Source organism: Erythrolamprus reginae, chromosome 2, assembly GCF_031021105.1.
Source record: "Erythrolamprus reginae isolate rEryReg1 chromosome 2, rEryReg1.hap1, whole genome shotgun sequence".
Lineage (NCBI taxonomy): Eukaryota > Metazoa > Chordata > Lepidosauria > Squamata > Dipsadidae > Erythrolamprus > Erythrolamprus reginae.
The window spans coordinates 149,132,475-149,147,903 of record NC_091951.1 but is presented as its reverse complement, the minus strand read 5'-3'; the positions used below and the strand labels follow the sequence as shown (position 1 = coordinate 149,147,903).

The 15,429-nt window shown below is 42.9% G+C and overlaps 1 long non-coding RNA gene across 1 annotated transcript in view; it reads left to right on the top strand.

Annotated features, from left to right (window-relative positions):
* Window positions 1-251: 251 nt before the first annotated feature.
* Window positions 252-15,429, top strand: part of LOC139161139 (uncharacterized) — a 30,366-nt gene continuing 15,188 nt past the window's right edge. The window contains exon 1 of the long non-coding RNA XR_011558073.1: window positions 252-338. This is a non-coding gene — a long non-coding RNA (uncharacterized lncRNA). The remainder of the gene's footprint in view (window positions 339-15,429) is intronic.

Sequence of the window (15,429 nt, the reverse complement as noted above, 5' to 3'; positions counted from 1 at the left end):
CTCAGAGCCACTGCATGATTTGGTCCAACTTGAGCCATACTCTCTGAAAGGCTAGAGTCCTGTGCCCTCATTTTCCTCCCCATTAATTCCATCTTATCCTCCTCTAATCTTCTCTGACCAAGAACAAAACAGCCCCTCCCCCTTCTTCTGCCTAGCTTCCTTCCCACGCTACCAGGGAGTCTGCTCAAGGGCAGCAATGCCACTCTGCCTGTTGCTTTCTGAGTAGCCCAATAATGCCCCTGGTTTGGTAATGGAGGAAGAACCATGTGCACCACCTTCTTGGCCATCACAACTCTAATACTGCTGCTACGTCGACGTTTCTTCAACAAAGTTGAACCGTAGGTCTCGCCACCCTCCTCTTACTATAGAGAAGCAGTTTTAGCAGCTTTTCTGGCAAGGAGCCTGTGGGCGGTTGGTGTCTGCTTCTTAGTCATAAAGAGCTGTAGTTCGTATGTGCATGTTGTTGTTTTGGTGTTGACTTTTGGAAAGTGGATCTTGAGATTTCAAAAAAGACTGTTTTTGCTCAGGTTTTTAATCTCATTCCTGAGATAGATTTGTTATGGGTTTTTTCTTTATCTCTGATACCACAGAATATTCTGCCTAAAACAATTTTATTTCAGCGAGTAGGTTTTTAGGGATTACGTAGAAATGATTCTCCGCAAGAGAATTTCAGTATGGCTGTCCAGGAAGCTATATGAAACAGAATCCTGGCATATTTGGGGTGGCACTGCTCAGTATAGGACACAAGAAGGCTTCCAGGGCAGGTGTTTCCTTTTTGAATTTGTATAATGTTCTTACATTTTCTAACTAGTCTTTGAAGTGATATTTAGCCTGTTGATCCAGGGCTGAATTATCAGCCACCACGAATCCTTACATACACACACACAACACCCCCCCCCCCAGGTTTTTATTAGGAACATCCCCCATCCCAAGAAGAGTTAAGAAATTGTTTAAGATGAGTTATGCAACAATAAGATGCTTTAATGCTTTTATGATGGTTAATCAAGCCATGTTTTGCCTTCCTTTGCTTAATAATTCTCTAAAGGTTAGACCGAGCAGGGAAGATGGGATTGAAGGGCAGAGTCTGTATATGGAATTTTGAGATGAAATGTAGTGCAGAGTTTTTCCTCCTGTGCCAAAACATCAAGTAGGACCTTCTAGATCCCAGTAAAGATACTGAGATTTAGAGTTCCTTGTCATACCATAGGAACACATCCTAAAATGGGCTTCCAGATTCAGCTGTTATCTTCTAAAATGTCTTAGTTGTTGGCAGTGGTTAGCTCTGCTGCAGGAAATGTGGTTTATTTAGTTCCTTTATTTTCACTGCATTCATTTACTAGTAATGGTACTGTGTAATATTTGAGTCCTGTTGAAACCCAAATCTTCAATCTGTAATAGTTGGGAGAAAAGATAATACCAGTTAGCCATTGGGGAGAAAAAAGAAAATGAGATAAGGAAATATAGGAACAGTAGTGATTTTAAGATAAACCAATCCCTCCTTTTTGAACTTAATTTGTTTTATATTACTCTGATATATGGTTTCAAGTACCAATATTTTTACATTTAATTATGTATTATTTATATGGAATTAATTAAAGAAACGGAAAATAACTCTCCAATCAACTACTGTTTTATAATATGCAAATATTTGAATCCGCCTGCATAATCTATAATTACTACAATGTTTTTTAAACAATAAAAAGTAGGAGAAAATAGCATACAATAATGACTTTATGATATAAGTAATTTTTTGGGAAACAAGTTTGTTTTGATTTTTTTTTTACTGCAAGTTCTTTTAGTGCCAAATTAATACAGCTAATGAACAATCCAAGTAGCAATTGAAGTAGGCTGTATGCAAATGAAAAACCAATCCTACTTTCCCAAGTAGGTTGTGTGGCATGTGGATTTTGCAGGGTCAGATTCCGGTTACGGTTTAAGTATCTCGTTGAAACAACTTAGATGTGTGTGGAGTATGCATATTTACTTGTGCCAAATCTCTTTAGACAATAAGGGAGATGTCCTTGGTAGAGATATGCAGGATCTATTGCTTGGGTAAAAGAACTCAAGCACATTTTAAGTACAGAATGTCCCGCTAATGTTTGAAAGCAACTCATGCAGACACCTTGCTGATTCATTGTCCTAAGAAGATGGAGAGATTGCAGCAAAATCAGGATTGTAAGATTCTGTTATTAGAGTCAGTCTAAATAAAATTAGTTTTAGCTTTCTTGGAGCTGAATTTTTGGTCTGGTTCACCTAGCGGAGCTGATAATGACTGTTTAAAAGAATCAAACCTAACTGAATTCTCTAAATTAAATTAGAGAAAATTAAAAAACACACCCAAGATAATTATCTAAATGATTAGGCCTGTTTTTCCCCAGAGGTCCTATTGAATTAAATACCGGTAGTAGTTACTCTAACGCTTGTAAATATTTTCTTTTTCTTCTCTTCTTCCTCGTCTACAAAATATCTTGTTATTTCAATGCAACTCAACAATCCAGAACAGAGCTGTGGCCACAAAGCATCTCTACAAAGAGAATTGATCCCTGCGAACAGAAACCTTCCTTCTAGATAGGTTTGGTTTACAAATGCACAAAGCTATTTTTCAAGTGAAAAATGGTTGGCGCTTAAAAGATTCATATTAATTCAGCTGATCAGAGTCCGAAGTTGGGTCTCCTTGGTTATATAGATGAGGCAATAGCAAGTCCTTTTCAAAGCAAACTGAGGTGCACTGACAAATGCTGTTTGTAGATTATTATTATTATTATTATTATTATTATTATTATTATTATTATTTATTGGATTTGTATGCCGCCCCTCTCCGTAGACTCGGGGCGACTAACAACAATGATAAAAACAGCATGTAACAATCCAGTACTAAAACAACTAAAAACTCTTATTATAAAACCAAACATACACACAAACATACCATGCATAAATTGTAAAGGCCTAGGGGGAAGGTTCCCCCATGCCTGACAGCAGAGGTGGTTTTTAAGGAGTTTACGAAAGGTGAGGAGGGTGGGAGCAATTCTAATCTCTGCGGGGAGCTGGTTCCAGAGGGCCAGGGCTGCCACAGAGAAGGCTCATCCCCTGGGTCCCGCCAAACGACATTGTTTAGTTGACGGGACTCGGAGAAGGCCCACTCTGTGGGACCTAATTGGTCATTGGAATTCATGCGGCAGAAGGCGGTCCCGGAGATAATCTGGTCCGGTGCCATGAAGGGTTTGATAGGTCATAACCAACACTTTGAATTGTGACCAGAAACTGATCGGCAACCAATGCAGACTGTGGAGTGTTGGTGTAACATGGGCATATTTGGTAAAGCCCATGATTGCTCTCGCAGCTGCTTGAGTTGCTTGAGTTCTTTTACCCAAGCAAGAGATCCTGCATATCCCTATCAAGGACATCTTCTTTATTGTCTAAAGAGATTTGTAAGCAACAAGTATCTGCATATATCTGCAAAATTGCTCAAGCCAGCAGTTATCAGCATATTTTGCTGTGGGTAATTAGGTAACAATAGTATTTTGCTCTACTAAAGAATGGGGTGTCAATTGTTGCTGGCAATGTTTACATTTTAATGATTAATTTTTTAAAAACAAAACTAGAGAGGAACTGTGTATTCCCTTAAGAATTTGGAAGTCCCATAAAGTGCACAGTGGAGGATCTCATTTGAGGTTGCCACCCATCTTCCTTTATTATAAGGATGCATCTTGCATAGTTTATATCCTGCTTTTGGATATAAGGCAGATATGGTGGGAACCAGGGGGTAGGCTGCTCATGGGGAACTAGGACTCGCTGCCTTAGACTGATTCCCTGTTCCTACCCCTCAGAGTCATCCCAAACAGCTTGTGGTGAGGAAAATCAGGGCCCTGATCTCAGGCTGATGTTGTTGAATGCCAGGTTGGTTACCAACAAAGCCCCCCTGATCCAGGACTTACTCCCAGAGGAGAGGACTGACTAGGCATGCATAACTGAAACCTGGCTGGGCCAGGAGAGGAGAGTTCCCCTCTCGGAAATGTGCCCAGATGGGTTTCGGGTACTGCATCAGCCACGACACCAGGGAAGGGATGATGGGAGTGGCAATTATTATCTGAAAGACTGTAAACCCTCGCAGGCTCCCTCCTCCCAAGATTGGCAGGTGTGAATCTTTTCTTGTGAGGTTGGACTTGTGAGGTTCAATTGGGCTTGTTGCTAATGTGCCTGCCTCCCAGCTGCATTGCAACAGCCCTGCCTTAGCTGCCAGAGGTGGTAGCTGGGCTGGCGGTGGAATTCCCCAGGCTCGTGGCTCTGGGGGATTTTAATCTACCATTGCTCAGAAAATCCTCAGATGTGGTGCAGGAGGTCATGGACTTTTGCACGGGTTTGCCTTGTGCACCAGGTGCCCTATCTGGACCAGGAGGCTCGCCACACAGTCACTCACGCCCTTATCACCTCTTGCCTTGACTACTGCAGTGCACTCTACATAGGTCTACCCCAGAAAAGCGTTTGTAGGCTACAACTGGTACAAAATGCAGCCGCACAAGTTATTATGGTTGGCCAGATACACCCATATAACACCAATGCTCCGCAAGCTGCACTGGTTGCCAATCAGTCTCTGAATGCAAATCAAGGTGTTGGTTACCACCTATAAAGCCTTATATGGCTCAAGACCAGACTATCTTCGGGACCGCCTTCTACTGCATACCTCCCGGCAGCTGATAAGAGCCCATAAAGTCGGCCTTCTCCCGTCAGCCCAAAAATGCTGGCTGGTGGGCCCACAGGAAAGGCCTTCTCTATGGAACCAATTGCCTTTGGAGAGTCGCACTCTTCCCACCTTACCGGTCTTCCGTAAAGCTGTGAAGACCTGGCTCTTCCAGCAGGCCTGGAATTGTTGAGTGAATGAAATCCTATATTTATTAGGAATGTGAATGACTGCCTGTATGCTGGCTGGGTTTTATTCATGTTTTTATATTGTTTTTATGCATTATTTCTTATACTGTTTTTATGTATTGTTTTTTTACTCTTTGGAAATTTGGGAATTGGGCAGCATACCAAAACAATAAATAAACAAACAAACAAACAAACAAACAAACAAACAAATAAATAAATAATAAAGAATGAATGAATGAATGAATGAATGAATATTCTTTTAACAGCTCAGCCTATAGCTCATATGAAAGAAATTATGTCCCTGTGAGAGAAAAACAGCAGTAGAATTCAAATCTAAAGAATTATAACTTGTAAAAGAAATTATATAATTATATATAACTTATTAAAAAAAACATGCCGTATTTTTCACTCTGGAGTATAAGATGCACATTAATTTTGGGGGAGGGAAATAAGAAAAAAGGGGATTGTTGGGTGAATCAGCCTCCCAGGGGCGAACTTTAGCAACAGGTTTGTTGGTTGTGAGCTCTAAGCCTTGTTTTTCCAGCCTCCGTTTTCAGAGACTTTTTTCAGCCTCTGAAACCTCCATTTCAGAGGCTTTCACCCCAGTCCCTGAAATCTCTGTTTCAGAGGGTTTTTTCAGCCCCTGAAACCTCCACTTCAGAGGACTTTTTCAGCCCCTGAAACTTCCATTTTAAAGACTTTTTTCAGCCCTTGAAATCTCTATTTGAGAGGATTTTTTCAGCCCCTGAAACCTCCATTTCAGATGCTTCCCCCCCGCCCCCGAGCACCTGAAAGTGTGTTGCATATGTGGGAAATCTGTTCTGCTTCCTTCCGGTGCTTTGATGTATGTGTTTGATACAAGAGAATATAAAATCCTAATTTGTTGGATAGCAATACATAATATGTCTCATAAATAAATAAGCAAGCATGATCATTATATGGTGTCTTTAGTGCTCCTCTAAACTTGGTTGTTTGCTTGTGGACATTTCATTACTTAATTAAGTAACATCATCAGTGCACTGATGGCTAGCAATAATAATATTTCTTAGTCAGGTAATGAAATGTCTGCAAGCAAACAGCCAAGCTTAGGGAGCACCAAGGATTCCCCAATTCAACACTGACTTACATATATTCTCTTCCACTGGATATATTTGGTTAGGAAACTATGAGGAAATGCTAGGCTACCTACTACTGGGAGTTATAAAAACACCCCAGGTAAACCAGTTGCATATATAATTTGTTTGCCAAGACATATAAACTTTATTTGATCTGTCTGTATAAATCTCAAGGAATCAAGCTTAAGTCAAGGGATTTTTTTTTAGTCACATAACACCAGGGTGGGCTACTGCCCGAACGGGGGGACAGGGATGCAGTGGGGTAGCGAAAATGGAGCACCATCCCAGAGCACCCAATGTGCATTGAAAGATGTTGAAAAAAAATGCAGGGTGTCCTGCATAAGCCACATCTACAGTGTGGTAGTAAAATCTTTGGTAGCCCTTCACTGCATAACACTAAACCAATCCCATATTTTTCCACGGTAATGTTTAGATCCAACTTGGGTAATTAATGTATAGTTTAGTGTTTGATGCAAAGCTACCCAGTTGAATTAATTTAATAAACAATAGTTATCTTAATCAGCCATGAGCAATTGTTGTCCAACCTCTTCTTAAAATCTTACAGAGATGGCAGTCTGGTCCATTGTTTTAATGCTCTTTGCATCAAGCAGTTTTTCCCTCATACTTAAATGAGACATATTAGTAAATATGTCTTGTATGAACAAGAGGTTGCTACTAGAATACAATCCAAATCTACTATTCACCCTTAAAATAGTAAATAGCCTGAGCCCTAATGACCTTCTGCAACAACCCTATAGGAAACACAACGTATGATCAGTACAAGAGATGCATTGTGCTTAACTAGGACTTCCTCCTTTCTTTCTCCTACTAGTTTTCATTTTGCTATTTGGGAAATATTTGGGAAAGCATTATATTATTTAATCCCCTCTTCCTATCCTTCTCTTTCACTCTCTTTTTAAAATACCCAACGGGTGGGGGGTGGGGAAGAGAGAGAGAGAAAGAAAGATGTGTGCTATCCAGAAAACCATGTTGGTTAACACTTCTGGTTAAGCAGTTATAATGAAACAATAGGCAATCAACAGAAATTATGTGACTGAATCCATCTTTTCTGTGTTATGTTGTCCATCTCATTTCCTTTGGCTGTTTTAAGAGGTCTCTCTGTCTCTTTGATCTAGTAATTATGGAGTTGAACAATCCCTCTCTCTGAGCAGAAATCTGAATTAAAGCGCCTCAACAGACAGCTATCTAACATCTCTTTGAGTGTATCCAGGATAAGGGAAGCCTGCTACTTCTCAGGCTAATCGGTTCCATTCTTAAAATTGTTGTTCTTAAACTGTTGTTAATATTAGAAAACTTTTGTCAAACGTTCAGTTGGAATTGAAACTTCAACCCATTTTGTAATTTCTTGTAATCTAGAATGAAAAAGAACCTTCTGTGTGGAGAAGATCATTTTCTTACCTATGACAATAATTAAATGTTGTAATTCATGATTCTTGACAAACTTATTTTTCTTTTATGTACACTGAGAGCATATGCACGTATGTGTGTCCAATCATACTTGGTCAATAAATAATTCTATTCTATTCTATTCAAATCCTGAAAAGAAGATACTGAAAGTTTCTCATCATCACCAGTCAGATGAATAGGGCACTTTCATTAATGGAAAATTTTAGAAATTATTTTGGATTTCAATCAAGACACTGATATATTTTGAAGGAACAGATCAAGACTATGTCTTATGATTAGAACTGTAAATATATTTATAGAATGAATATGTGTGTCATGCAGTCTGTCATATGCACTAAGATGTCTAGAGTTTTCTATTCTACACATTATTCACAAATGATGTACACATCGACTGAATTTTATATATTTAGTGCAGTTATATTCCAGCTGCAAAAGGAGAACATTATCAAGGGCTGTGTATATGGTGGAAATTTGTCCTTAATCATCAAGAGTATAGCTTTTTGAAAGAAAAGACAAGAGGGAATGTTTCTATTTTTGACTAATTACATTGCAATTTCAGATGTATCCTGTACCAAATTTGGCAATGCCCACAATTACACAAGTTGTTGGTAAAATTGCCATCTTTTAAATTTTAGGATTATGTACATGGTTCTCTCTGCTCTGAATGAATTTTCTTTCTAGATGAACAACAGGAAAGAAAACAACTGTTAGCATTAATAATAATAATGCTTAAAATAAAGGAAACTGAGGAACCGACCCATCAAATAGTGCTACCTATTGTCATACATAATTGTTCAATACCTGCTTTTCTTCCTTCTCTGTGGGGATAAAATGCCTATTTTTAGAATATAATAATTTTTTTTTTAAACAGCTATTAGATGTCTCCAGTGGTAACTCATGTATTGACTGCTTATCTGTCTGTTTCCTTCCTTAGGTTGGTAAATATGTCCTAAATCCATCTCTAACTTCTGACAAAAAAATTCTCACTATTTATTTCATTTATTTTAACTTCCTAGTGAGGCTTTTAATGTGCCATCTGCTTGCCTCATTCACATAATTTTATAGGGAATTCAAACATAGGCATCTTCCACTGGTAACTCTCCAACATATTCTCACATGTTTTTTCCCCATATAAAAATTTATCCAAAATTGAACATTTGTTCCTGCTGGGAAGCTCTAAAACCCCCCAACACTCTCACATCTGTATATTTTGTTGAACATAAAGAAAACAGTTATTTTATGTTTATGGGCAAACAGTCAAGGCCATTTTAGAATGGCCTGAAAATCCATTCTTGTTCAACTGGCTATAAGATGAGAGTTAGGGGCACACTGAGGGGGTTCTTCTCCTTCCTAAATGGGCAGTTTCAGTTAGTGGAACAAGGGAGAGGTTGAGTTGTCAGGCATCCTGATTTGGGGTGCCAACAAGTTTGGCTCTTTCTCCCTTACTGTTTAATGTAGACCACTGGATAGCCATAGGGGGTCAGAAAGAGAGGTATCATTAATATGTGGATGATATTCAGTTGCACAGATGTTACCTTGAGTCAATCAGGAGCTGCAGTTAATTTTCTCTTCTGATCCCTAGAAACTGTTAGGGTTTGGAAAGTGGAGAAACAGGTTGACACTTAACCCCAGCAAGGTAATGGTAGGGGTAGGGAAGGTGATTACTCCAAAGGAAGCCTATCTGGTGAAGCAGGTTAACAATCAAGGGATGTCCTTAGACTTAGCAACATCTGCTGGAAGAGCAGTAGGAGGTCATGGCCAGGAGAGACTTTGCACCAGTTCACCTATCTAGTGCCACTTGCAGCCATTCCTGGAATGGGAGCTTTGATGATGGTGGGTCATACCCTTATAGCTTCCAATCTGCACTCTACTGTTGCAGCTCACTCAGTATGGAGCTATCTTTACAATATCTACTGGCATGACTAGACTTATCCAGGAGCCATATTGACTGATTTAAATTCAAGATCCTGGTTATTGTTCTGTCCGGATGGATCAATTATCAGAAAATAAAGACCTCCAGACATGTTGTTTCAAAAGTATCCATAAGCAAAGTCTATTGGTAACACAATTTCTGCAGTACAAAGGCTATCACAAGGAATTCCATGCTGGACGCATTTCTCTAATTAGCAGGTGATAAGGATAGTCTGGGATGCCAGCCAGATAGAGTCATACATCTCCATTAATTATGTGTCTTTGGTTTTTAACTACACTCACAGTCCAGAGAGTTTAAACAGCTCACGCAACAGGCAGGAATCGAAGTCCATGGAAGCAGAAGTCTCTCAGCTCCAAGGCACTTTCCTCCATAATGGGGAACTTTTTTGCCACACCCCCTTTCCCATCAGCCTGTCCTTATATATTGCCAAGGTGTGGCCAAATGTCCCATAGATCTATTTAATGCCAAGAACCCCTTCTTGTGAGATATTCATGTCTCAATCTCATCCTCCTTACCCTTGCATCTAACAGTGGGTCCTGATCCTCAAAGTCCCCATGGCCCTCTGAGTCAGACAATACCATAATTTGGGGGTTCTACAGTCTCTGGTGGTTCCCCAGTCTCCAACTCCCCTTCACTCTCACTCTCAGACTCGGTTGACAAGAACACTGGCCTACGATGCCAGAACCCATCCATCTCCTGGTCCTCAAAATCCATGATCAGCTGAGCTGGACGTGGACCACTCACAACAGTTATTACTATTAAAGGTCTCTATTATTTTGGTCCTGGATAGCTCTAAGACCACCTGCTTTAAATGGAAACTATCCACCCTGTGAGGGAAAGCATCTTGCAGATTCTATCTCTGAAGAAAGATTGTCATCAGGGATCTCAAGATAAGGCTTTTTGTTCCCCTCCCCACCTTCTTATGGAATAACATTCCCCTAGGACAGTGATGGGCAACCTTTTGAGCTTGGTGTGTCAAAATTCGCCAAAAAACCGAGCATAACTCGGGTGGTGTGTCACCTTGAGAAAAAAACACTCTCACTCTCTTCCTTCCTCTCTCACTCTTTCTTTCTTGCTCTCTCTCACTCTCTCTCTTCCTTTCTTTCCTTCTCTCTTCCTTCCACTTTTTTCTCTTTCTTTCTTTTCTTTCCTTCCCCTCTTCCCCTCCCTCTCCCCCTTTATATTTATCTCTTCCTTCCTTCCTCCGCCCCTCCATTCATTTCATTCTTCCTTCCTTGTTCCCTCCATTTCTTCTTCCTTTCCTTCCTTCCTTTTCCCTCCATTTCTCCTTCTTTCCCTCCCCCTTCCCCCCTTCCCTCCTTTCTACTTCTCTCTTCCCTCTCCCTTTTTTTCCTTCTTTCTCATTTGTTTTGTTTCCCTCTCCCTCGTTCTTTCCCTCCATCATTTTCTCATTTTTCTTTCTCACATTCCCTCCCCCTCACTTCTGTTTTCTCTCCCTCTCTCTTGCTTTCTCTCTCTCTTCTCTCTTCCTTCCTCTCTTCTTTTTTTTCCTGCCCTGCAACACGCTGCGGGGCAATCGGCTGCAAGCAGGAGCTCCAAGACGGTGGCACCGACGTCGGGTCGCAGTACATTGCTGGCACTGGCCCGCTGCCTGGGTTGGGACGGAGGTGCCAGCCCCATGCCCAGCGCAGCAATGTACAGCGTCCTGCAACACATACAGCCGCCGCTGGTACCTTGCAGCCAACCACCCCACCGCCGCCCCATGGCTACTACTCAGTGCCCTCCCGCTCGACCCACGTTTGGCTGTGCCATCTTCATGGGTTGCCCTGCTGCCCTGCACCCGCTAGAGCTGCCCAGTGCAGCCGAAGCGCGGGGTGGAGTAGGCGGCGGCTGCTTCAGGCCCGCCCCCGAGCTGAGCTTCCTTTGGCTTCCTTCGAGGCAAAGCTGCAAAGCTCACCTGCTGCCTTGAAGGAAGCCAAAGGAAGCTCAGCTCAATGAGGATCGGCTGTTGGTCTCTTCAAGCTGCTGCCGCCCACTGCGGAGATCCCTTTGCCCGAACAGAGGCGGCGGCAGCAGGTTCAAGGGACCAACAGCCGGTCCTTTTTGGGGCTGCGTTGTTGCAGCGTCTGAGGCCGCCGCTGCCTCCGCCTCCAGGCGAAGGGATCTCCTTGGTGGGCGGCCTCGGAGGCTGCAACAACGCAACCCTGAAAAGGACCGGCTGTTGGTTCCTTAAAGCTGCCGCTGTCGCCCACTGCGGAGATCCCTTCGCCTGGAGGCAGAGGCAGCGGCGGCCTCAGACGCTGCAACAATGCAGCCCTGAAAAGGACCGGCTGTTGGTCCCTTGAACCCGCCGCCGCGACCTCTGTTCGGGCGAAGGGATCTCCACAGTGGGCGGCAGCAGCTTGAAGAGACCAACAGCCGTTCCTCATTGAGCTGAGCTTCCTTTCGCTTCCTTCGAGGCAGCAGGTGAGCTTTGCAGTTTTGCCTCGAAGGAAGCCAAAGGAAGCTCAGCTCGGGGGCGGGCCTGAAGCAGCAGCCGCCTACTCCGCCCCACGCTTCGGCCGTGTCAGGGCCAAGTAAACTGAGGCTAGGCCCGTCGCCCCGGCTCCAAGTGCGGGGCCTGGGCGGGCAACCATTGGGAGGGCCTCGCCGTCGCTTGGCGGGAGAAGAGCTCCCCTCCCCGCGATCCGGGACGGCATGGTCGTCAACAAGTTAGTGCGCGGGGGGTCCTGATGGCTTGCTTACCGTCCCCTCCAGCCGCTCTTGCAGGGCTTCCAGGCTTCCCGCGGGGCGGCGAAGAAGCAAAAAAGCGGCACTGGAGGGACCAAGACGGTCTGCAGCTGAGCGTCTGGAGGAGGAGGAGGAGGAAAGCCAGGGGGCGGAGAGGAAAGCGGTCTTTCTCGCCTTCAGGGAGAGGAACTGCTGCTGCTCTGCCATAGGGTGCTTTCCTCCCCGCCCCCTGGCTTTCTTCCTTGCCGCCGCCAGACGCTCAGCAGCAGAGTGGAGGGGAGATTCGGGAGCTTATGGTAAAAAAAATCTCGTACGTTGCCGGGGGCCGGGTAAATGGCCTCAGCGGGCCGTAGTTTGGGGACCGCTGCGCGTGTCACCTAAAATGGCTACGCGTGTCAGTGTTGACACGCGTGTCATAGGTTCGCCATCACTGCCCTAAGATAAGAGTAGTGCCTACTTACATTTCTGAAGGTTTCTGTTGACCTGACTCTTCTGTAGGATTTGGGGATGGAAAAGAATTGTGAGGAATGTGATCCCAGTAATTGGTCAGGAGTATTTTAATATTTTAGAATTTTTAGATATTTATATCATTTTAATTATTGTATGTAGAGATAATAATTTGCTCAGAGCCTTACTTGATTGGAGCAAATTTTCCAGTTCTAACAAATAAGTAACTAAAGTTGAATTAACAAAGAAACATTTTAAAAGAATAAAATTATTTAAAAACAACTTATTACAATAATTTAAGCTCATATTTGTTTTTTTAATGTATTAAATCTAATATACATACACATATGCCCATATACACATATCACACCATTCCTGTTGAGGATAAGCAACATTATCAAAGTACAGAAAAGGAGTAAGAGTCACCCAAATGAGTTAAAGTTATACAATAAGGAAAATAAATACAGTGGTACCTCATCTTACGAACGCCTCTTCTAACGAACTTTTCAAGATACGAACCTGGTGTTTAAGATTTTTTTGCCTCTTCTTCCGAACTATTTTCACCTTACGAACCCAAGCAGCTGCTGCTGGGATGAAGGGGTTTCTTTTCCCCCCCCCTTTTTTTGAAGAAAGAAAAGGGAGGGGCTGCTTGGAGTAGGAAAGATTTTGCAGAGAACAACGTGCTTGCAAAGGCACTGAAAGGGTGTCTTTTTAAGAAAGAAAAGGGAGGGGCAGCTTGGAGGAAAGATTTTGCAGAGAACAACGTACTTGCAAAGTCACTGAAAGGGTGTCTTTTTAAGAAAGAAAAGGGAGGGGCAGCTTGGAGGAAAGATTTTGCAGAGAACAGCGTGCTTGCAGAGGCACTGAAAGGGTGTCTTTTGAAGAAAGAAAAGGGAGGGGCACCCGCCCTTGCCTTTCTTTCTTCCTTCCCACTCACCCTTTAGCCTAGCCTTGCTTCTTCCACCCGCCCCCTTTAGCTGCTCCTCCCTGCCCTCTGTTCGCCTCCCTTCTAAAGTTTGGGATTTTCCTGAAGGATTTGCACGCATTATTTGCTTTTACATTGATTCCTATGGGAAACATTGTTTCATCTTACGAACTTTTCACCTTATGAACCTCCTCCTGGAACCAATTAAGTTTGTATGATGAGGTACCACTGTAGATGCAATTCATTTACACCAACCCCATTCACTCTATCTATCCATAATGTATAACTTTGCTTCCACACATCCACACATGCTTTACCTTTGTCCTTTAAAGCTAAACCCTCATTCATTTTCTCTGCATGACTAAGCCACAGCATACCGCTGGTTTTTTTTTTAAAGTGTCATGCTTGGGCATATGCAAACTTACTTTCCTTTACTGAAAATAAAATTTTAATAAATGAATCCAAGCATTTTATGCCCAATCTTAAAACTTTCCAAGGAGAACTAAGCAATCCACCTTCTTCTTACTCAAACCACCCATTTCTTCGGTCTCAATACCAGCAGCCTTTGTGGCTCTTAAAAGAGATGCTGCTTTGCCAGATGCAGTTCCAGCCAAAGACTCTGTTTCTTTTATGTGATAGCCTATGGGGAAATTAAATGCCATATCTGAAAGCAGACAGGAGGGGATGGGAGGAAAACAGTTTCAGAAAACAGATAGGACAACATGGCATAAGAGTCGAAGCTGAGATAAATATAATGGTGTTAGGATAAAATGCCTGTGAATAACTACTTATATTTGTCTAAGGTCCAGTCTGTACAAACAATTCTGTACTGTCTGTACTACCATCTTTTTGGGTGGAGGTGTTTCCAGATAACTTTTTAAACATTTTTATTCAACACAGAGTAATGTAAACAGTGCTAATTCTCAGAAAGATCTTGACATCTTTGGTCAGGCAATACCTTTCTTCAGCCCAGCCAATATTGTGAGCATGTTTTTAAGTCCTGTGGGTCTCTTGCTCAAGCACAATGTTACATTAGTCTAGTGCAGACCAGGGCAAGGGGCGGCTCGTGGGCTGCATCCGGCCCGCCCGCTGTCTGTGACCGGCCCATGGAGGTTGGGGTCTGCTCCAGTGCTCACCTGATGAATCATGAGGAAAGCAGGAACTGGAGGAGTCCTGGTAGACGCGGTGAACTCTTTCATCCTCACACTGGAGCAGACCCCGACCTTCTACCGAGAGCAGCCAAACACAGACCACACAAACACTGCAGCACAGTGAGTGTGGTGCACCGTGTTGCCGTAAAGCAAACAATTAGGGGTCCGTAGAGTGGGTCTGGGTGTTTAGGTCAGGTCAGGGTCTGGGTCTTTACAGTATTGGGTAGAACTGAGTTAATTATATTAGTCTGGCCCTCTAAAACCATTCCAATTTCTCATGCGGCCCCATGGCAAAATTAATTGCTCACCCCTGGTCTAGTGCTTCTCAAATAGTGGGGCGGGCCCCCCTGTTGGATGCAGAGTGATGCCAATGGAGGCGTTTGACCCTGGGGAACGTGCATTTTTGCCACAGGGAATAGGATGCGCGTCCTACCTGACACTTGTACCAGTACCTCCATCATGTTCCTCAGCGTTGTGTCCAGGACAGCCCGTTCCAAAAGAAAACATCTCATGAGTTCAATTAAACTTCTCAAACTTGTGAGATATTTTCTTTTAGAACAGGCTGCCCTGGACACAGCACTGAGGAATGCAGTGGAGGTACTGGTACAAGTGTTAGGTAAGATGCCTGTCTCACATTGGGGCATAATTTGGGGACTACAGTCGCAGCAGAGAGTTAGAGGGCACAAAATGTTTACTTCTTCCTGGGTGGGGGGGGGGGGGGCATAACAGAAAATAATTGTGAAGCACTACATTGGACCATTTCTGGATATTACAGAATAAATGTAATAAGCAACATTTTATCTGTTTGTTTTACTCCTCTGTATTTTTATGATGGAAGATTTTAATGTTTTTCAATGTTTTCATTTTGTAAGG